Genomic DNA, 25667 nt, shown 5'->3' on the forward strand with positions numbered 1-25667 from the left:
CTCCGTTCCTACACCACACAGTGTATTATAAATAACGTTATTATTATACCGGGTGATAACCACAGCTTTTCAATACGATAATATAATTTCAAAGGCAATGTGTGACCACGACTAACATTATCTTGGAGGTAGATAAGGTGCGTTCGATTATGAATGCCCAGAATGCCTAAAGCGTTAAGGTGAGTGCGCACTGAAGCTAAAGCTGCGGACTATTATTCCACAAATTTTGTGTTAGCAAAAACTTGTGGCGTGCTTATATTTTACACATATAATTGCCTTACATACTTATATTGTATTAACGAACTAACATACAAAAATGTAACTTAAAGCGACTGACTAATCCTTGAGCGCACATTAGTCTCGGAGTTAGTATTTAAGCTGCTCAGTAACTTTTCCGGTTAATAGTTTTATTAAGAATGTATTGTTATTAAGTCTTAAGTATAAAAAAAACTAAGCTGAAGTTAAAAAAGTTACTGAAATGAAAAAAAAAAAACACTGAATATGAGGACATTGGTAAGTAATTATAGCATAGGTATGTCATTCTTACAATTTGAAGTACCCTGACAACACCTATTTACTTAGTTTAAATTCTGCCAGCAAAGCAATATTTGTTGCACCCACATAATAAACAAGTGAAAATCACAACCACAACAATTTCTTCATCACTCGAGTTACGAGTGCCAGTACCCAAACACCTTAACTTTGATGAAATAGTCCCCTGGAAGTGTCGAGGCTTTTATAATTTGTACCGAGCGCAGCTCAGTTACATTGATTTGACCACAAAAATCAATATTAGATACAATAGAGGTTCCGTAAACGTAATCGTGTGAAAGATTCTATTCAAACTATTCATTTCATTTCTGCTATTGAGTTGTGACCCTATTGTCTACGTGGAATTGATATTGAGCTATCGTTTATTACAGGATATCTACATTTTAACCCGTTCGATTTTGAAAATAGTTGAGTTTGTTGGTGATGGGGAGGTAATCTTTCAGTTTCAATGAGAAACCTAAATCCATTTGCCAAGTACATATACCATTACCACTGATCTGACTGATCTACTTTATCTGTCAATTCACTTGTAACCTATAGGCTATAGCTATAGTTAGGTAAATCAGCTTTGAAATTCCAAAGTTACAAATTTCTATGACCTAATGAATAGTAGGTTTACAGCGTAGCCTTGGTGCAGTGTTGGCTATCATTTTAAAATAATTTACGATTACTTACTTCAAAATGCAAATTGATGCAGGCAGGGTTGCTATAAGTCAGAGTTTCCCATGAAATGTTACGATTTGTTGGTCCTTGATCAGGATTGTGCTTGGCGAGTGTCAGAGTTTTTTATAAACTTCAACTAACCACATGGAGCAAGTTTGGAGTCGGGCAGAACAAAGCGTAGTTTATGCTGTGGCATAATATGAGAGCGAGTCTTTACTCGCCCCTTTGGCCTAGAGGCCTCCGAAGGGTTTGGTTTTAAAGGGCTAAGGGACCAATTTGGGGATTTTGGAAAAATGGCAGTCCAGGAAATGTCAAGGGTTTTAGAATGAAGTCCGGACTTTTGTCAGGATATTCAACATTTTCATATGACAACCTACTGGCGATACAGGCACAAAGCTACAGTGAACACATAATAGAGGATTCAAAACTTGTCTGTACGAAAACAACTACATTGTAGGTGCCTATGCTTTTTATTGACCACGTTATATGTGCAGCTTATTGCTATTTCAGCGAAATAATATTACTGCTAGAGAACAACTGTAAAAATAGTTTATTTAATTAACTTTGTGTCAAAACATGCCTAGAAATTTACAGAGAAAAGCATTAACCTCAGTGTTACAGCTCAAATTTGCATCAATTTCTCCGCTAAGGAGTATCAACTTTAAATTGTCACTTAAAGTATTACATTGTTGCGTAGACTTTCGCTAATATTCCTGACATTTTACGTGTAATCCGGGTTCAGCATCGTTGAAAGGTGAATTCTAATACTTTATTACTCCAAACCATATCGGTTTCCATACGCGTGAATGTGTAATTAGACAATTAAATTGTATTTATTGCCGTTTTGCATACAATGTTGCATGGTAATCCGGACGCGCTAGGACCACCCGCGGGTCAAACCTAGGCAAAACCAGCTCAAACCAATGCGATTAAGTATATGTACTTCATAGCAACTAGAAGAGCCATGAGTCCCGGACAAATATCTTTCAGTTTGCTGGGGTTGTTAAAATGGCGTGTCATATTCGTCACTCTGCACTACATACACACAAAACACACACTAGGAGCCCGATTCAGATTCAACGATTAGTTATGGGGTTGGACTGGTTTTGATAAGACGATTGAAGATGCATGCGAAATGAAATGGAAGTCGTGTGTGAGACGCGCGCCAATCACCAAAACGATCGTCAAGATCGTGTCCAAAACCAGTTCAGAATCAAAACAAATTGTTCAACCTAGATCGGGCTCTAGGTATTCTTGAGAACTGAGTGACTGTTGTTGGGCACTGTTAGCGAAAAACTTCACTTTCCGAGAAAAAAGCGACTTAAGACTTTATACAAGTTTATTTGGCTAAGTTTTAGAAAAGGATTGTAGTTAGGTCGTGTGATTATAAAATATATCTACTGTTGCCTTAGAGGATATAACCAAACGGAGTAGCCATTAGCAGGCGTTCCCCTCTGTCGAAAATAGGCGGCCAATGGTCATATACAATGTATGGACTGACGTTTATCTGACATGTCTATTTTTACGTTAGGCATAGATTTGACGTGCCCCTCCCCCGCAAAAATCGGCACATTTTTTTGTATAGAAAATTACAAACAAGGCGTCTCCGTTTGGTTATATCCTCTAAGACTGTTGCTACTAACTACTAACGAAACTAAGACACATCTAGAATATCGCTCATCGTTACCTTATTTCTTCAGTTGATACTAAACCTATTTCATTAGATCCTTTTTATATCTACTAATAAGAATGTTAATATTGTACAATATGTCCCTATGGAGAACGAAGCTGATAAGACTACGGAAATAGCGTCTAGTGTGTTCCGTAATCTTACAATTAGTAAGAGCTTATTAAACACCTCTCAATATGATATGAATATTATGAAGTGACTATACACCGTGTTTTTTTTTTTGATTTCCGTTAATTTCAAGGGTGCATTCCTGAGCTTAAATCAAGTAACTTTCTCAAAGACACCGATATTCTAATTAACTCCATTTCGGAGATAATCAATAATTTATTTTTTTGCTATAAGGCCTCTACAAGCGTGTACACTTGCCTTAGGTCCGGTTTACATATTAATTACTGTTTAGAATGAGTTCATACATTTGCTTCTAAACTTAAGTACAATCTCGGTCGATCGATGTTCGAAATGACATTGATATGTCAGAGATTTCAATTGTTTGGTTGAGATAAATGTAATGCCCGTGTTACAACAACGCTGTATGCTACATTTAATTAGTTTTTAAACAAAATTTTTTTTATTTGTAAAATAGGCAAAAAAAATTTTTTTTGTTGAAAATTAACTATGCCATTTATTTCTCTTAAACGTACTTAACCATACCCCGAAGTTAACGGAATTCAATAAAAACACGGTGTATACTGCCTAGATCTGTCATGTAGTAGAATGGAAACAGGTCTAAATTTGATAAAAATAATAAATCAAATAGACAACACAAGTCACGTAACATTACTGCCTGAGGGACTTGTTGTACAAAATGAATATATATAAACAGTTATATTTAGGTAGGTAAATTGAGCATGCGTTACTTTTAAATATTCTTTAGCATACATGGTTTTAACACACGAACCATAGTAATTGAATAGCTATTATATTTTTTTAATTTAGCAATGTTCCTCGCATAGGTATCTCAAGCTGTGAAAAGAATTCCAGAGACATTTTCAAGAGACTACAGTGCTTATGGGACACTTCATAAAAGAACTATACAGTTTTCGAATAGTCAGCAATGCGCACATGATGCCCCTTGAATAGAAAACGTCTTTGGACTACTCGTTGTTTGCTATCGACGTAGTATTAAAAAAATACTTACCCAAAATCTTACCCGATACAGTGAAGCTCGGTACAGTCACGTGTGCCACATTCGGGCTGACCCCGGGTCTCGCCGCATCATAATTACCAGTGAAATAACCTGATTGTGATCACTGCACTCACACACTCATGCTTTATATTTGCTACGCCAGCGGTGCCTAAACTTTTCGGTGCTAGATTTTTTGATATTTCTTTTTAGTATACGAGTATTCATTATGTATGTACGTACCTATGTATAATTGAACAAAAGTCAATGTCTCGTTAATTAACTTGGTTACGTTTATTTATACACTAAGTAAAAACTTATGGTTTCCCACTTAAGATCTCAAATCGTGAAACAAATGCATAATTAATACTTTGGCCCAAAACATAATAATTTAAAACAATTTTTTTTATTCAAAAAATGTCATCGCATTTTATGGCATGGCAGAGAATTGGCAACAATAAAGTTATAGTTAGGCAATATAGTAGATATACCAGTGGTTAATACTGCATAATGCCTTAGATTTGGGTCAGTTTTGCGAAAAAGAGTATGCATTTGATTTTACATACGAAATATAAATTGAAAAAAGTTTGAGCACCTCGTAAGACAACAATGAACGTACTTACACTCAGCCATACTAGTGTTGTGATCACACATCTCACATACCGACACATGTCCACCATTTTGTCTAACCGGCTGTTAAATAGCCGCGCAACCCATCGATACATCAATCAAACAAACAAACACGTATCATTTGAGAATCATTCCTTTTTTTCGCTTCAATTAGATCTTTTGTGGCGTACGTACAAAACGGACATAAGTCTGAAATAAAATTTAATGGGTCGTTAAACATCTCTTAAGTTTGGTGGCTATTGTTGTTTTGACTATTGTGTTGGAGTGAAACTGTGTGAATGGTGCGAGACTAAATACGGGGCCTAATATGCGCTTCACGATTTTACTATAATTGATAATTATATGAGTTTTCTTTGGGTGTTCTGCGAAATTCACAGCCATTGAAGATGCAGTATAGCAAGTAAAAAGGTTATGTTATCCTACGACAACACAACAATGCGAAACGTGGCGATTTCAACCCGCACCGCGAACATCTTGACAAACAGCTCATAACATAACAGTAATATTTCATATGGTCACTATCGCAGTTGCATGTGCAAAATATTTAGTTTACATTGGAATATTTGTTTTGCCAAAATACCTTACATCAGATTAATTTACGAACTTAAGATTCTTTTTGTCACTATTGAATACTCGTAAGGTCTCATTTTGTTCATTTAGTTAAACGCAATAGAATGGAAAAGTACATTATAAGACGTTCAAACCAATAACGTAAAAAATGTTTTATGGGGACACGTGTCTTCACACATTTAAATTAAACCAATACAATAAACCAAATAAAATTATAAATTTGATTAGTGAATAGTTCATTGACATTTGACAAAGCAGTAAAAATATCGGATTCAAATCATAATTAAGTCTCCAATATTAGACATAATTTATTAGCGAATATGAGTCTCATTCGTTCGTTTGAGTTGTTTGATTTCAAGTCAAACGTCGATCACTTTAATTGATCATTCAACGTGGCCAGGGCGAATGGGAAATATTTAAAATCAGACACTTAATCAATTTAGTGATCACAGTGGGAGCGCTCAATCATACGGTTTTCGATCATAGAGTTTTGGGGAAGACTACACAATGGTTCGAAAATATTCAAAATATTATGTATAAGGCCAACAAGGGCATATTTTCTACAGGTGGTTTCATATTACATACATAGTTGATTTTTTTTATCCTAATGCATCGCGTATACCGAAACACACAAAACCATATGCATATGTACATTTTAGGTTAGGTTATAAGTGTAAGTAAAACATCAGTTACAGAGTTAATATTTTTGGAATACCCAAAATGCTCCTCATATTTAGGCAAAAGCTCTGCGCTGATAGTTCGCAAATTTTGCTGTTCTTTAGTATTCCCAATATTCTTATGACACGACAAGGCGACTGTGAGTGTCATAGTGAATTCAGTAAGGGTTTAGGAAATCCCTTAGTACCTAATTCCGCATCTACACCCACCGTGGCCGTCACTGTCGTCTCACAATTCGTCAGCATTCGTCGGTAAGCAATCTTTAGCCGATTGGGCGCGCCCTTATCTGCCGTTTATGGTTACATCTTAAAAAAGATTTATGATTACCCACGCCAGGACGAAGCCACAGACACTTTAAAATAAATGACAAGGAGTCGCTTCCAATTGTGATGGAAATGCTTTCTGCAGTAAAATTAAACGATAACCCTGTCGTTTAGAGAGATTTAAATGGCTTAGGAGATTTTATTGGGACGCTGGGTCGTGATCTTGTCCCATTTTATGTATCCCACCTGAGAAGCGGTTGTTATGAAATGTTTCTCGTTTTGAAATGCGTTCTATTTACGTCAATGATGCGCATAAAATGTAAAGTATGCCTCATTATACATACTAAATTTAAAAGAAATAATCAACACTAAAACTTTGTGTAACCTACTTTTAAACAATTTCATAATGTATCCAGAATAAACATTCTAGAGCGTAGTCTGTTTTCAGCAACACACAACCCACACATACACACAACCATACAACTGTTTTTATCAATTTAGTGAATTGGCTGACGCCAAACATAATTGTTTGTCGAAGTATACTAAACTTTAAAATAGGTTCTCTATAAAGTATCCCAGTTGTAATTTTTAAAATATGTAAATATGTATTTTTAGATAAGAAAGTAAATAAGTAATTATTGTGCACCATAAAGTTAAACAATACACAGAAAGCGAAATACAAGCTTAAATCTAGGTAACAACAGGCGGCTTCCAGACAACCTTTGGGTAACAGGAAAGTTAAGCACTTACAACTTAGTGCCATTATAAATATAATAAATTAACAACCCGAAGACACTAATATTTTTATAAACTTTAAATATATACATACAAATACAATATCAAGCAGTGTTACCTACCGCTGCATCTCTCAGCTACTTAAATTCAAATTTATGTATAGATACTTCATACCTACGCAATCTCTGTGTAGATAATTCAATCAAGTACTGATTATGCAAGAAGATTGACTAATTGGTACTCCGCTTAGTTATCTGTACACCTGGTAGGTATGGATACGGCTTCGTGGGCGGGAGACCTCGGGTCAAACGAATTCATAGTTAAAAACCCGATCAAATGACGTCATATTTTAACACGCCTCGCACCTCACGTTAAGGCCAGAGGAGTAGCGGATGACTGATGACTTGCAGTAGGTGCAGTTTTACTAGTAAAATGCATAAATATTTTATATTATCTCAGTAAGTAGTTGTGTGATAACAAATCCAATTATTTTATTGATTATCATCAGTTGTTCTATTTCTCGGGGCTTTTATTTAGTTGTAGGTATCATGCAATGTTTTGCTAAAATTAAATAAGCTAGGTGTTGGGTGGAGAGGCGGATGAAAGAAATAAATATTATATGTAAACGTTTGTTTTATTTTACTAATATCGAATCAACACAAGATCATACATTTTTCCAGTTATATATCAGAATTGACAAATAGCTAAGTGACACACTCTTTAACCTTTGTAGTGGTGATGTGCCAGTATCTTCATCGATCTCCAACACTAGGTTTGTGTTAAAAAAACAATGCAGTATTATAGTGTACATTTACCTGATCTGATGATGAGTCTGTACCTAATTAAATTACGCAGCTTTAACAAAATCGACCTTATGAATATTTTCCTAATAGTTTCACTGGGTCGGTTATGAAGCGTGCCTCTAGAATATTTTTTACGGATTCTCACACAATCTACATGTTTCTATTACCTTTAAAGAAAGGTTCCGTAGCCAAATAAGCTAGGTTTGTGTTAAAAAAACAATGCAGTATTATAGTGTATATTTACCTGATCTGATGATGAGTCTGTAATTAAATTACGCAGCTTTAACAAAATCGACCTTATGAATATTTCCCTAATAGTTTTACTGGGTCGGTTATGAAGCGTGCCTCTAGAATATTTTTACGGATTCTCACACAATCTACATGTTTCTATTAACTTTAAAGAAAACGAATAATTTAAAAACTGGACCATTTGTGAGGTACAAATCTACAGTAGGTATATATCGATTATCTAAGGGTCTGTATCACAATGTCCAAGTCCTGAATAGGCTACTTGGCGCTTATACGACGAATAAAGGCATCGTTGGCGTTTCACAATCTTCAGATAACCTTAATGTAGGTGATAATTGTTGCAGGAAGTTTTATATGGCAGTTAATTAATTTATTAATTAGCTATCCAATATTTTATTACCTACTCAGACTTTGGGAAACAAACTCAAAGTATTATATAAAACGCTTACTTTATGGCCGCGCTTATCTTGTAATGATCGAACGTTGATTTAACACGCCTGTTAATTTTATACAAACGTACCTACATTCGTATAAAATTTTTATGTTAATGTCACTCACGCCTCTGAAATGGGATAGTAAAGTGAAATTTGAAGAAAAATTGGTGAATATTTATCATACAAAAAGTAACAGAATCAGATTAATTAAGACATCTACAGTATCTACACGAGGTGGGTTTTACATATAATCTATTACGATCTTGTATTTATCACATAACTTAGACGCCTGGTTGTGTGTTGACTTTCTAGCAGAAGATAGCTGAGATTTCGAAGTAAAATTTAGTACATTTTTTTTTATATTCGTACGTAACCAAATTTAATTTGAAATAATTAGTCGCACGCTTCTACCAGTCCGTAATTATCCAGTTACCAGTCAGTTTAGTGGTAGACCTACACTAGTTTACACTAGTATACCAATTTTCAGGGGCGCCAATGAGTTTTCAACTGGCATGGCAGTGTTGCGCTCTACCCACGTGCTTGCCCCCGCGCAGTTTATCACGCTGCTCCCGCGCCGACAGTGTTTCGCACTTCGCGCACGCGCTGTGGGGCGGACTTGTGCTGGTCGGTAAAGCATATTGGATTTTGGTAGGTCAAATTTATTTTCACTACATAATAATTATTATTTATAATTGTTGATGTATTTTTTTTTTTTGGCTTGTATGTAAATTCAATGTTGACGTGTGAAAGTGCCCTTGTGGTCTATTTGCTGAATAAATGCTGAAGTTTGAAGTTTGAAGTATAAATGTTGTGGTTTTTTTGTTTTCGTTATCTAAATAAAATAAATTTAATGTTGCTTTACAATTTTTACTAACACAAACAAATAGGTAGGTAAAATTGATTTTATTAAGAATCGGAAACTAGACTCCAAATCTCTTTTTTCGGAAACAGAAGTGACAACTTTGGTTCTAGTGTGTTATTGACTTTATTATGTTCAGACGTTATTATCCAATGAGATACATCATTTATCTAGAGCATGTAATGATTTATGATAATATATATGATTTATTTAAGTATATCACAATATAAAAATTCACTTAAACTTACACAATGGTAAATTCATAGGGATTAATATTGTGATTGTCAGTTTGTTTTACATTATAAAAATAAAAAAATAACAGTGTAACAGTCATATGTGTGTTTTATTTTATAATTTATAAAATTGAGGTAAACTTCAAAATCCCGCTCTGTACAATATCGCACCAAGCGACACCCGCGGCCGCGCCGTGTCTCGCCGGCCCACACTGCGATACCGAGTGATCTGTTTATACCGAAAAACTAGGTACCTTCACTCCTACTGGAAGTGTTGTACGCTTTTTGAATATTTTCGTCATCATCAACATCAACACACAGGGTACAGTCAGCAGCAGAAGTTGCAAAGCGGGCGAGGTGTTAGAAATTACCTTGATACGATATTCTCTTAACTATAAAGTCGCGTCATGATCCTTTTTACACCTTGCCCGCTTAGAAACTTCTACGGCTGACATACGGTATTTAAAACGGGGTATTTATCGTGTATATAAGTATTTGTTTTTCTATGTTCCCGATATTTCCTAAATTGTGGTATGTGCACACACCATAACGTGGTCGCTATGCTACCTTCTGCATATCTCTAGCGATAGTTATAGTTTAAAGAGGTGAACTTGTAATTTTGTAAGTATGTCTGTGATAGACCACTACTGAGCATATTCTTCTTCGAAAACGTTGCTTATTCCCGGACTTGCGCCCTGCTCTCTTCCAAGAGTGACTTGCTTTTACCATTTATTCTATAGGAAATGGAATAGAAATCATGGTATCCGTCAGTAGTCTGTCTGTTCGGTTCGACGTTCTTGCTATAGACTCATTCAGTTGTACCCGACTCTGTGTAAGAACTATCTCCGCATTGTTTCATTTTACGACGTGTCTTCACTATTGTTACTATGTTTTGCTATACTTTTGTTTTGTTTTAATTTTATTTCAAGGTGAAAGTAAGTACATATTACAATTTTAGGATTTAAAAAGGAGCTTAAAGATTCGTTTGGTACGATAAATATTAAAGTACTGAATTACTTTATTTTGATAGTGTGGGTTCTATTCATCTGAAAGAAATGTAAAAACTGAAAGGTAAATAGTATAAGTTATTAGTATGTATACCTAAATTCAAATGTTTTACGTTAAATCTTAATGAATGTTTAATGTATTCTAATACTGAGTACTTCCATTCATCAGGCTTTATTCTTAACATATCCTCAGCAAAATAGGTATAATAAAAACGCTCTGAGCGTATTTCCTAGCACTGGTAGCATTGAACGAACTCGTTCAATACGTTTTTTACACCTCTTAGGCAAGAGTTGTGTCAATTTAGCTCCTGAACACGCAAACAACAATATTTTACGCACAATGTCAACGTCGCTATTTAAAATACCTGTAAACAAATAAATGGGGCCATTATTTTAACTGTGTTTTAACTGTTGTTTGAGAATTCCGCGTGCACCATCGTTGCTAACTTCTGGAATGTAATGAGGACTTTATGGCCATACTTGGAAGCGTGTGGCTCCATTTCCACGTTCATCAATAAATATACGCAGTAAGCGATAAGTAGAATAACGTTTATTAAATAAGGCATAATATGCAAGAGGAAACTATGTGCAAAAAACAATATTTTAAATATTTATTGAATAATATATCTGACAATGTATTTGCAGAAGTAAGCATCATTATTTTTACCACTTTCCTGTGATACTGTTACTAAAAAGTGCAATTCAAGTAATTCCAATTTAAAATGCTAAAATATATTGCAATCAATTACATGGGTAATAAAATAAAATACTTAGTTAAATATATTATATAAACACCATGCTCTCGAAACACTTGGGATTAAAAAACAATATTATTTAATCCCCAGTCAAAGTATCGTCTTCATTTTATCAAGCTGCAAGTGTCGATATATTGGTATAATGTCCATGTCTGGGTACTAAAGAGTGCGGTTCAGATAGCCATGTGGATGTACCCGCTTGTTAACGACGCTACATCCAAATAAATTTGTAACCAAATTAGTCCCAAGCGATAAAATTTATTCGAAATCCACTGAGAGGAGTAAAAATAACACATTCTCTGTCGGATTAAAGAAGAGATATGAGCGAGATACGAGCTCTGACGCCTCTTCCGCCCGTTTTTAACACTTTCAATTAATAAAATTGATTTTGTTTTTTAATTAAGGCTCCGAAGGCGTCTTGTACCCGGATCAGGTATACCTCTTAAGAGAAGATTTATTTTATTGCTCGAAGCACAGTATTTGGACCGTCCACTTGGTCGCGAACGGCCGGCGCTCTATGTTTTTACGTTTTATTGTGGAGTCTTTTATTAATGAAATGTTTTACACCGTTATTCGACGTGCAGAATAATGAATATTCAAGTGCTGATATTTGATAGTGGGTCAGCTGCAAGCACTTATTTTATAAGACCGATAAATTCAGAGGATAAGTGTTATCACTAATCGTTATTAGTTATTCGTCATAAAACTTAAAAAGTGTCTTAAATGAAAACATAATTTATATCTTACAGTGAACATCATTATTAGCGTATGAAACAACGTGCCAAAAATATGTGCCACCCTTGAATACTTTTCCAATTACAGATTTATCTCGATGTTCACGTTCAAAAGCATCTGCAACAGGATAGATAAGTTTTTGGCAAAAAATTCATTTTTGGTACACGCTTTTATCGCTGACTGTACTTTTCTTACGACAGACAACTAATACTCATCGAGACAATTCTAAAAACCCCTAACACAATTAGGTTGCGTTGTTTCATCACAGAGTTCCTATGGCCACCTCCTGTCTCCATCATCAGATCAGCTCTATGGTACCATAATATTGCATTGTCACCCGACTTACATGTATGCAAAATTTCAGCTCAATCGGAAACCGGGAAGTGGATCAAATTTAACTTGCAAGATTCCATTACATAGTTACATACAGGTCGACCTAATAAAAGCGTGTTAATAAATATATCTTTTTGTTAAGCTATCAAAGAAGTAGATAATTTTGCCAATGATATAATCTGATACACTACTTTTGATGCTGACGTTTAATCGCAAAGTTACAAATAAAGACAAACAAAATTATAGTAAAATTGCTTCTGACAGACGTTTTTCAATATTGGCTATAGACTTTTACCTCGTTTCTTATTTAACCATCAAGCTACGAGTATGCAAAGGCAAAATAAAGAACGGTGATTGTAGAGAAAACCATATAGCCACTCATTAATATTGACTAACTTTGCAATCATGAGAAGTGAAAAGGCATATATCAAACCAAAGCTTGCTGTGAAATCATCCCCAAATTATAGCAGCCCGTATAGCCCTGACGTATTCTTAAAAAAGAAACGAATATAATTGTAATCAGTACAAAATCCATCTGCATAAACCCCGACAATGTAACCCTCCCGTGCCTATATTGCTAATTACAGATCCAAAACGAACGTAGCACGCATGAACGCATACTCGCCGGTTAAATGTATGAACGAATCTTTATGGCATTCGCCTACTGATTTACATATGAATGTGTAATTAAAGCACGGCATGAATGTAAAACGTTTAAGCCCTTTCTATTTTAAAATATTTTTTGCTACTGCGACGGGGTATTAATTGAACTGATTTTTAAATAGGATTCTTTATTTTTCTCTCTTGTATCATACCTAGTTAAAAATTAATCTCTTAAGAAACACTATTTATTTCTTTATACCAAACAATGTTCTATGTAGAAAAATTACTAGTCTGTCTGTATACACAAGTAGATGATATACACATAACATTTTTAATTATTTTGAAATCTATAGGTACTTATCGTAACTACGCAAAGTAAGGGAGAATTTATCTAGTTTTTGAAGAAATATTATTCTTAAAATTAATTTGGTGAAACCAGTCGTAATACATATATGATAAAAACTGTTCATATCCTTCCCTGGGCCTAAAGCTATCTCCATACCAAATTTTAACTCAATCGGTTCAGCGGTTTAAGCGTGAAGAAGTAGGTAACAGACAGACAGAGTCACTTTCGCATTTATGATATTAGTAGGGTTTGGAAATTGTGAAATATAAAAAATGGCAAAGTAAATAAACAGTCATATTTTGTCTATAAAAGTGCCGTAATATTCAAAACTCATAACATGAATAAAAACCGTACTCTAATGGTACCGACTAAAAAATGGAAACTTCCATATTTCAAATATTTTTAAAAGCCCCGTTTACGTTCTGAAATACGCAATAAAGTCATTGAATAATCGCATTTGGCTGCGATAAAATAGAGTCCGTTATAACAGATAACGAAATCACATGAACGTCCCCAGCTCTGTAACAAAGAACAACTTCAATTACAATATGGCATGCGAAAACACGGTCAAAGCGAGATTGCACTTCGAAACAAAAGCCATTGAGAGTGAACGCAACAATTAGTCGAATCACAATAATTACAGGACGCCATTGAAAACGATAGCGTCATTGAGTTTTTTTTTTAAGAAACAAAAGGCTTAGCCCTTTTGGCACGTGGTCCACCATATGCCGGCGGAGCGGAGGGTGCGTTCAGAAGTTCTGATACGTAAGATTTTTATTTACATGAATTTGAATAGGTCGAGATTTCGTATGGAAACATTTCTAGGCGCATTAAAAAACGATTTGAACGGATACTTTTGCTTAAACTAGGGGCGGATTCTAATGTTAAGTGTTTTAACACGTCAACAATAAAATTGATTTAAACTTTCACGATTTTTACACATTATTAAATTGTACAACGGGACTTAATCGCGTATCTAAATTTTTACTTTCTAAATTTTTTTTTATTTTTTTTTAGATACGCGATTAAGTCCTGTTGTACAATTTAATAACAATAAAATTGATTCTTATATCATTCCTTTTGAACTAGGTACTGCATTAAAATCGAAATAGTACCTACCTACACTACGATTTCACAATGCCAAACTTCTAGTTTGTACTTTTTGGAATTATACATTTTTCTGACAGATCCTTATCATTGCTTGTATCAAAACCACCCCTACACAGTGTGATTGGTCAAAATATCGACATTTGCTAAACAAAAGCAGCCGGGGGGCATTATTATTACAAGCTCAAATCCGGTAATTATCGCTGAGAATAATTATCAGTTTAATCCTCGTACAATAGAACAGATGTGACAGCACCGGGCCACTCCACGGCCACTGTATCGTTAATAATTATTTAGGGTTCTGTAAAAAGTACCGACCTGCTACATTTCGTTAGGTACGCGGATTTTACCTATTAGAGCGGTTTCGCACTACGTCCGATCCGAATCCGATCCAAATCCGTGAAAATATGGTCCGAAGTAGCCGTAGAACTATTTCTATGGTAAATTACGCACTAGATCCGTCTGATTTCTTTCCGAAATCGGATGACGGAGTGCGTAGATTACCATAGAAATAGTAGTACGGCGACTTCGGACCATATTTTCACGGATTCGGATCGCACGTAGTGCGAAACCGCTCTTACCTAAATGGTTTTCAGTTAACTGATATTTGCAGAGAAAAGAACGCGATCTTGGTTAGATTTACCTTTGTAAATCTAATAAGTCTAATATCTAAGTATATATAGTCTAATATCTTTATATTCATATTTATAAGTACCATGCACACAGCCAAGACATCCTCTAGACTGAGCATAGTAACGCTACCCCCTCTGCCACTCATACGGTAGTTTTACTCCATCTTCGAGTCAATCCCGTGCCGTGATTGGTCCGTGTCTTTGAACGGACCAATCACGGCACGGGATTCGCTCACCTCGTCCCCCCGCACCCCCGTATTTTTGGCAGCATCGGTTTCATGAAATAATTGCTCTAAACTCAGTCTAGAGGATTTCTAGTCTATGACCATGCATTATTATGTGTCAATTTAAATTTTGTTTTGTAGTAACGTAGTTAATTAATCATGGTGCAACGATAAAACAGGGATAATAAATAATTACTACCTTTTTAAATCATACAGAGCTACGTACAATTCGATTAATTGAATTACTCGAGGAAAGTAATTTTTAAAAAGTGATTTGAAAGAAGTGTATTACTACCTAAACGTTTATCCGGTTTTGAATTTACTACGGAACCAAATTTGTTGAACGATTTACGCTTGACTCTTTTTTCTCTTTTCACAAAGCAAAGCCGTCACTCAAAGGTTTGTAATTAGCCGTCGTAGTTAGTACGGATTTCAATGAATGGAATTATAATACGAGCCCGTCATCAACTACATACAGAACGTCCTATGTGTCGTGGACTCTTTTTAACATTACATCGTTTTAAGTAAAGTTGTTGATTGTTACCTAGCCAGGAGCGGTGGAGAGCACTTTAGTTTTTGTGACAAAATTCTTTAACTAACAAAGTTTAGCAGTTTGAGTACATTTGATGTAAGAATGGGGGGATGGTATTTTTCGACAGTGCTATTGTATACATTTTTGTTTTACGGTGTGACAAAAATTTTACGCGTATCCTTATTTAGGTAAAGTTTATTTGATAAATAATATAAAAAGAGAGAGAGATGCCGAAAAAAGAGAGAGATGTTGTGGCTGTACAGATCTAGCAAAAGCAGTAATAAAGAGTTGAAACAAAAAAATAAAGTAGCATTTAAATTGTATAGCGCTAGACTACGGAGAATTATTAATCTCACCCAACGCTCGCAAAATGATAATCATATAAAAACTGCAGACAACAAAATAAAAGCGACATGGCAGGTCATAAATAAATCTAAAACTTTTCTTCCCCGAGAACCAATTCAAAGAATAAAAGTGGACGATAGGTATATAACAGACCCGACTAGTATAGCAACCGCTATGAATGAATACTTTGTAACAGCGATAAAAGAATCGAAACAAAATACACAAGCAAAGTGCCACACCCTAAATATAAATAGGAATGAAAACACAATATTCTTAGCCCCAACTAAGGCTGATGACGTACTTAAAGTTATAACATGCTTGAAAAACACAAAAAGTGTAGGATTTGACGACATCAGCACAAAAGTCATAAAGTATGTAAGCGGCTGCATTGCAACGCCCCTGAGTCATATAATAAACTTAAGTTTTGACACAGGTATATACCCAAACCTATTAAAATCAGCCATTATTATACCAGTCTACAAAAAAGGTGATAAAGAATGTCCTCAAAATTACAGACCCATTGCGTTATTGTCAGTGTTTTCGAAAATAATAGAAAAAATAATTTATAATATTATGTATAGCTTCTTAAATAAATATAATATATTAATCAAGGAACAGAAGGGATTCCGTAAAGACACTTCCATCAATGTCGCCATCTATGACTTAGTTAAATTAATCATTAGTAGTTTAGATAAAAGGAATCCAACATGTGCCATATACATGGACATGTCTAAAGCTTTTGATCACGTAGATCACAAACTTTTAATTGAAAAGCTAAGTAGATATGGCATCCGTGGTAATGCTTTAAATCTTTTAAAGTCTTACCTCAATAATCGAGAGCAACGTACGGAATTAACTCAGATCTGTACTATCACTAGGGAAGAAAAAAGATATATATCAACTAGCATGACAATGGAATATGGCGTGCCACAAGGGAGCGTCTTAGGACCCCTATTGTTTTTAATTTATATTAATGACATCACCAGTAGTACCCAACATCCAATGATACTCTTCGCAGACGACAGCACAGTATTTATAGAACATGATCAAGCCCGTGACTTTGAATATGATATCAATACAACTTTTCATAACATTATTCAATGGCTTGTTGACAATAATTTAAAAATAAATTTGGAGAAAACGAATTTCATGCAATTTACTCAAAGAAAAACAGTTCCAGATATAAGCATAGAATACGAGGGGCAAAATATTTACAAAACCCTAACACAAAAGTTTTTAGGGATTCACATAAACCACAATATGTCGTGGGAGACGCACTGCTCAGAAGTTTGCAAAAAAATGTTAAAATTTTCCTACGCTCTATATCGGTTAAAGAAAACAGCTGATCGTAGTACTGTCCTAACAGCCTATCATGGATTTGTTGCATCCACTTTACGATATGGGATAATATTTTGGGGAAACTCAACATACAGGAATGTGTTATTCCTAGCCCAAAAGAGATGTATTAGATCAATATGCGGATTAAAACGAGTGGAAAGCCACCAGACCCTTTTTAAAACATTAAACATTTTAACATTGCCATCTCTCTATATATATGAGTGCTGCGTATTTGTTAACTCAAATCCTGGTCTTTTCCAAAGTAGAGAGCCCCCACAAGGTTTCAATTTGCGTCCTAGGAACCCTGGTGTTCACCTAGAAGCTTGTCAAACTAGCCTTATGCGCAATAACATTGTAACAATGGGCCCAAAGCTGTACAACAAATTACCATCTGACTTCAAAAGTACTAGTCCAAAGAAATTTAAAAGGTTATTGCGCAAATTTCTTTTGGAAAAATGTTATTATAATGTTCAAGACTTTTTATGTGATAGCAGTATGTAATGAGATAGTGACATTTAAATTATTACATCATTATTCCTAAATTTAATTGAATATTAAACTGACATTGTAAGTTTTTATTACTAGTTATAGGTTGGTATATTATGTTAAGGTCAGTTGACATTTATATTTATTAAATTTACTTTTTCCAGTTTGTAAGTTATATTTTAATTGTAAATAATTGTATTACTTAGCTATTTTTAAATATCGTAAGCCGGAAAGGTACATCATAGCTGCTGCATTGAAAAAACACCCTAACACCTGTACTAATGTATTTACACCTATGATGACGAAATAAAATTATTGATTGATTGATTGATTGATTGAATATATTTCGTTGCTTCGAACACTTCACCGGTTTTTTTACTGTCAGTTTTTTTTAGAATTTCTTATATGTTATAAGGTTATCTTTAACTTATCCTCGTTACTCTGGATCTCGTTCAAAAAAGGAAAGTTTACTTCCTCTCCCTTAACATAACGTCAATTTTACCTTCTTGTCATTATTAAGCTTTATCAAAATCACTTATTATGGACCATCAACTTGATATTAGGTAAGGATTTTAATTTAAAATAACAAAATCCAATAATTTATCAAAATGACCATTTAAAACGAACTAATAACCCGTTTGAAATATAATCACAATAGCAACTCGACACACTTTGAATACTAAACGAGATTCATACATCGACTTATCACTTCATCTCCAACCCTTTGCGAAGGGCATCATTAGGCGAAATAAGACCATTAACAGTCCTTTCTCTTAGCAATGAAAGGGTTGAATCGGCTTTATTCTATTACAAACGCTTACACGCGCAATGTAATAAATACGACTAGTTACTTTTCCAACCTCAAACTCAGTTTCTCTTCGTTATTCAAATGTGAACTTACTTCGCAAGTACTTAAGTTCACTTTTGAAGAATATGATTGGTTAAGATGTGAGGTTGTTGTGATTATTGGTCGGTATGAATGTTGAACAACGTGGATTACGCTCCGCCTGGGGTCAAAATATTTTAATATGCGTCAGAACAATTTGTGAAGGGTTAATTGGCATTGTGAAATTGTGGTTTCGCAGACGAGTATATTATCTCTTAACGAAGCAAGTGTAAGTACCTACAGTCATGAACTGCAACCAGACTGGTATAAATAGTAACTCGTTATTTTTTCGCTATTTATTTAATCTTGTAGATATATATTACATTAAATCTTACACGCAAATTGCACTTTAACTTAGCGTTATTAGAATGGTCTATCTATTTTTAAATATAGGTACAAGTACTTAGTTGCGGTAGGTTATATACGTATTATTGCAACGCAGCAAAATTGATTTTAATTATCAAAACTATGAGTTATTTTTATTACTTTGAAGATTGATATAAATGACTGCATTTATTCTAAATGCATCCTATTTGAAATGACAACGAATTTGATGGATTATAGTGTACAGTCAGCAACACTGTTAGCCTAGCACCTCTGAACCATAAAACTTTAATTAATTTGTTGTAGATATCTTTCTTACGTTTTCTAAAACAAGTTAGTTGTTTGTGGTAAAGTTCGACTAATCTACGTAATATTTGTTTTATATATTCTAGGAAACGACTAAAACCCTAAACTTTCTAAACCCTAATCAATATGATCCCTCGCGTATCCAGCTGGCGGATTTGAATAATGAATTTCGACGTTTTTTACACTAAAAAAGTAATTGCATTACATTATCGCCCCAAACCTAATAACAAACAAGCACCCTTTTGTTTGGCGGCTGAAAAAATTGCTTAAGGGCTGAAGTATGATAATGATCATTTTTTTCTTCAACGGCATGATTGCACCTAAATGAGGATCAAGACAAAAAATATGATAGGAATTAATCTTGCATCCCAATCAGGCGCTATGCAAATACGGCAGATGTATGCGAGGCCCGTGCCGTGCGGTACGGTAATGGTTTAGGGGCTCGCGTAACTGAAGGTGTTACAGTAGAACCCGCTTAAAACGATTCTGAGGGGACCTAGCAAAAAAAGCGTCTTAAACGGGAAATCGTATTAAATTATAGTTCACTATAATAACGGTGATAATGAGCGAATGTAAGTAGGTATAAGTGTAGGTAGGTATAAGTTCACACGCGGTTAAATAATCTAGGAACACTAACGATAGTTAACTAGAAAATCGTGGAGTAACTGACTGCAAATAAATCTGGGAGCGATAGCTTGCACTCTGTGGTCCATAACGATCAAGCAGATGGCATCGCATTCTCACGCACATAAGGACCCGACAAAAGATATTAGACGAAACAAAAAACCTAAGGTTGGTAATAAATATATTAAAAAATGTTGGCTAACGGCGGATTGCATAACAATACGACGGTTATGTCAAAAACACAAACGTGTAGATGGTGCGTAACGGGACGGATAAGTAATATATAATTTTAGATGGTGTATTAAGCGGGATGTGAGTCGTATTAACCGAGAAAAAATGTATGAAAACAGGCCTAAAGTTGCAGGGACCGGCGTAAAATGGCGTATTATGCGGGAAATCGTATTAAACGTGATCGTATTAAGCGGGTTTTACTATACTTCACTATTAAGTAGCTGATGATGAATAGAAACACGATTTTTAACATAACGGCGGGTGTCATTGAAACTCGGAGTGTTACTAAGTGTTTTACGTAGCTGCTTTTTCCTTGAGTGCGAACAGATATGTTTGACCTAGTGTTGAGAACAGAAGTTTCAGAAATCAAGATAAAGAATAAAGAATTTCTAACGGTACCTTAGTCGAATATATCTTATGTTTAATTAAGGTAGTGGAAGAGATCGCTCTTTAGCGATAACACCACTGTTGTCTACCGTGGTTTAAGTTATGCTTAATTTGTATGTCATGTTATTTTTCATATTGGTGAGCAATAGGTACCTAGGTAGGTAGGTAGGTACATTACAATAGGTATGGGAGGTGAATTCGTGAATGCTCCAGATCGCAGGCGTTTGTGGCCCGAACCGAAGGTGAGGGCCATAAATATGCGATCCGGGGCTTTACGAATTACCACTCGTGGTTTGTCTAAAGTTTTAGGTCTTGCTTTGGCCAGGAAGTGAGTTTTTCTCAGTAGCGGGGAGAAAATCCCACTTACGGGCCTAGGGTGACGTAAATAATATTTGTATTGTATTTTATCTACTTATACGGCTCTCTAAATAGGTGTAGAGAGTCGTATTAAGTACTAGGTGGCCAGTAGGTGCTAATGACCGCACGTTTCGATAAAAATCCATATTATGGTTTCTTTTTCCAAATACAGAACCTCCAATTTTACAAGCGCTCCTCACTTTATAACGTTTTCATTAAAACGCAGTTTATAATTTTTAAGCTGTTTATTTATATTTACCGGTCAACCTGCTAATAATATTGATAGCGTTTTATAAGGAGCGCTTAATCAGACATTACGCTGCATGCGTACAGTCCACTTCACAAACGCATGGACATTTTGCAACTCGTTAATGCTTTTGCTTACTTATACATATTTAGGAGTTTGGTATTGGTACCTAGTATAGGTATTAAATAAATCGAATAATTTACATATTTCTACATTAAGCTTATTAGAATATAATATATCTCCAAAAAAAAAAAAGCGGCCAAGTGCGAGTTGGACTCGCCCATGAAGGGTTCCGTATTTAGGCGATTTATGACGTATAAAAAAAAACTACTTACTAGATCTCGTTCAAACCAATTTTCGGTGGAAGTTTACATGGTAATGTACATCATATATTTTTTTTAGTTTTATTTTATTTTATTTATTAAAAAATATTGTTTTTTTTCTATTTTTGTGTGAAAATCTTAATGCGGTTCACAGAATACATCTACTTACCAAGTTTCAACAGTATAGTTCTTATAGTTTCGGAGAAAAGTGACTGTGACATACGGACGGACAGACAGACGGACAGACAGACAGACATGACGAATCTATAAGGGTTCCGTTTTTGCCATTTGGCTACGGAACCCTAAAAAACATTCATTATATTTTGTTCAAATTACTGACACATACATTTTAAAATTGTACACATTATATTTCTCCTACCCTTTAAAACATATCACCCAGTAAAATCCGGACAATTAAATAAAAAAAATGCATTTGATTCAGAGTTGCGGTAACTTATTATTACATATTTTCTAAGGATGACCGCTCGAATGTTCATATCACGGCAGTAAATTACAAGCAAATACTTGTTTGGCTGTGAGCACTCGACATGTGTCCTATCATTAATTATTGAGTAGTCGGTAGTGGAAAGTTGGGCGTAATAATGATGTGTGCTATCCAAAACAATCGACAGTCAAGTGGACGCCATTGGCGTTTCATTCATAACAGTAATGTTCCGTTTTTGACCGTCTTTGAAATGGGCATACTCGTATTCCTACTATTTATTTAGTGGAAATGACGAAAGATCAAATAATTACCTATTATTATACCATCAGACAAGACATCCTCTAGACTGAGCATAGTAACGCTACCCCCTCTGCCACTTATACGGTAGTTTTACTCCATCTTCGAGTCAATCCCGTGCCGTGATTGGTCCGTGTCTTTGAACGGACCAATCACGGTACGGGATTCGCTCACCTCGTCCCCCCGCACCCCCGTATTTTTGGCAGCATCGGGTTCATGAAATAATTGCTCTAAACTCCGTCTAGACGATTCCTAGTCTATGCCAGTATGTTAATATTCAACATTTTAAGACTTCAAAATGCTTAGTATATTTAATAATTATTTTGAACATATTACAATACCATACTCTTTATTGCACAATAATTAGGTACTTATGCAAAGAAACATAAATAAAGATAATTAGATAGACGTAACATCATACGGCGGCCTTATCGCTTATATTATTAGGTACATCCAATGTACGAAAAAAAAAACAAGTTGTACAGATACTTTGTTTTTAAAGTCATGTCAGTAATGATCATTTAATCAAGCATAGGTGAAGAGTGGAGCATACCACTAAAACAACCGGGTGGTCCAAAGTACTTACTTTAGAAAGGCTTAATACAATAAATATAAGCCGACCAAATTAACTAAGCACCTTATTTTGTAGACTAACACATAGGCCAGCGGCTTAATCTATTCTGGCCTCGTTGTCTCTCGAAGGAGAGGTGTCTGGCCGCCACCGTTGTCACACCATAATGCATTAGCCATGTTTTAATTCTTAATGATTCACTCATGAACGAATGGATGAATGAAAACGCGAATGATTTGAACAATTGAATTGCTGGGGATTGTCGAGAATGATTGATAAGGTGTGGATCCTATCAAATATATTTTTCCTATTATTTTCTATTCCATGTTATTGAATAGGGGCGAATTAAGAATTATTAGCGATCAGTAGGGCTAAGATGGCCGGCTCATTAGCATTTGTCACTATGGCTGACACGTTCTAACAAATATGTAAGTGCGAAAGTGACGCATGGCAGGATTGGATTCGTCAATCTATAAACTCAAAACAAAAACGGCCGTTTTAACTTTGGACGTATAGATTGACGAATCCAGCAACATAGAAACTAGTTTGATGTATTCCAAAGGTATTTTAATACAAGATACAGTACGTAGCGGCCCCCTTTTTTTAAATATCTTTCGTTAAATTGAAATAATCACGATTATTTAGCAGTGGCGCTAGTGTGCACGTTGATGGGCTCTTAATTCCAACGGTTTTTCGAACATTTGCCCCTGAAATTAAGCCTTCTACGCTTGCGCACCGAAAGAGATACATGGAGCGACCGCGAATATCGCCAACATTTTAATTAATATTACGTCTACTTATCTTTTTTCATAAGTACTTCATTATACTTATTCAAAGATTCAACGAATTTTAGATCCTTTCTCATTACTTCGGCGGTCTTCAAATATTACTTAGATTTCATCCGAGTAATTATTTTTACAATGACGTAATATTTTTTCTTAGATACCTATTTGTTTTCAATCTAATACATTTTTAGACGATGATTGATAATCGTGTCCAAACGTTACGAGCACCTACTTGCTTTTTGTTAAACAAATGACTCCTATTAACTCTCATTTAGATCTTTTTAGCATTCAACAAGAGATTGTTTGCCAATAAAAGTTGCCTATAAAATTAATGTAGATTTAGCGAACGGGCATACGTGTGATAAATTAAAACAAATTTATGAGAGACTAAATCAAGCGCCTAACGATTGAACTACAATTTGTTTGTATTTATACAAATATATATTGAGTTTTAATTAAGTGAAGTCGTTTGTAAAACTGATTATGCTATCAAATATGAATATATAGTTATTTTATTTTTAATTGCTTATAAAATCGAATTTGGGTGTTAAGGTTCAATTTCACGTTGTCATCCAAAACAACTGACACTGTTTACAGAATCGACTTAAATTTTCTGTTAAAGTATAGAATTTATTATCACAAAGACGATCTATAAATTTAATTTACATAAGGGATTTTATTCGAGTTTTTATTTCATTATTGTGGCTTCTTATAAACGTCTCGGGGATACTATTTTAGTTTTTATTTGTAAGCGAAAGTAAAGATAAGTATAAAAAGCTACCTTAAATAGTTGTATAGGGTGTATCTTTAAGTGTCGTGTCTGCCGCTTACGTCGTTCTGTATTTCCATATTTAAATGCGCAGACGCCGCGGGGTGTCAGTGCCGGCGATCCTCGCCCATTGTATTCAGAAAACGATCTCCTTACTCTTTGACATTCGCTTCTAAAAATTATAATCTTAAATATAATTCATTTACTAATTTTGTGTTCGATATATAAATTATTTTACTTGCCTAATAAAATGAGCGTTTTATATGCTTTTAAGAGTAGCCTTTTGATTGTGTAGGATTATTCGTTAAACACAAAAATATAACGTACAAAAAGTATGACACTTTTGTAAATGTAAAATTAAGCTTATGACGGTTTAATACTGTTGGAATCGTTAGCACAAATACTCACTAAAGTACTCACTGTAAACTAATAAGTATTTTACTTAAGCAGTTCCGCAGACACGCAGATTATTTTTAAGCGTCAGTTCAAGTAATTCAAATCATAATGAAAAACATCAGCGTGCGCGTCCTCTGATTCTCCTTATTTGTGAAAAAAACCGGCCAAGTGCGAGTCGGACTCGCGCACGGAGGGTTCCGAACCATCAACAAAAAATAGAGCAAAACAAGCAAAACAACGGTCACCCATCCAAGTACTGACCCCGCCCGACGTTGCTTAACTTCGGTCAAAAATCACAATGTTGTATGGGAGCCCCACTTAAATCTTTATTTTATTCTGTTTTTAGTATTTGTTGTTATAGCGGCAACAGAAATACATCATCTGTGAAAATTTCAACTGTCTAGCTATCACGGTTCGTGATAGCTAGACAGACGGACGGACGGACGGACGGACGGACAGCGGAGTCTTAGTAATAGGGTCCCGTTTTTACCCTTTGGGTACGGAACCCTAAAAAGGGGTATAGACAGCAGTAGCAGATCGAGACAAAACATACACTCTAACTAAACGTAGGTAGATAGCAAAATGAACTACAATGCAGAGAGAGACAGATAGTGAAATCAAACCAAACTTAATCATAATCACAGATACGATCAAAAGTCTACAGTTAAATAACATACAGAGGGACAACAATAACATTCCCGTGCGTTCGATTAATGACATTAGAGTGTTCGTAGAGTGACACACCTACACCTACTTAGTTGACATTATGTAAATACGGCCCCACTTTACATTGT

Source organism: Cydia amplana, chromosome 11 (assembly GCF_948474715.1).
Source record: "Cydia amplana chromosome 11, ilCydAmpl1.1, whole genome shotgun sequence".
Lineage (NCBI taxonomy): Eukaryota > Metazoa > Arthropoda > Insecta > Lepidoptera > Tortricidae > Cydia > Cydia amplana.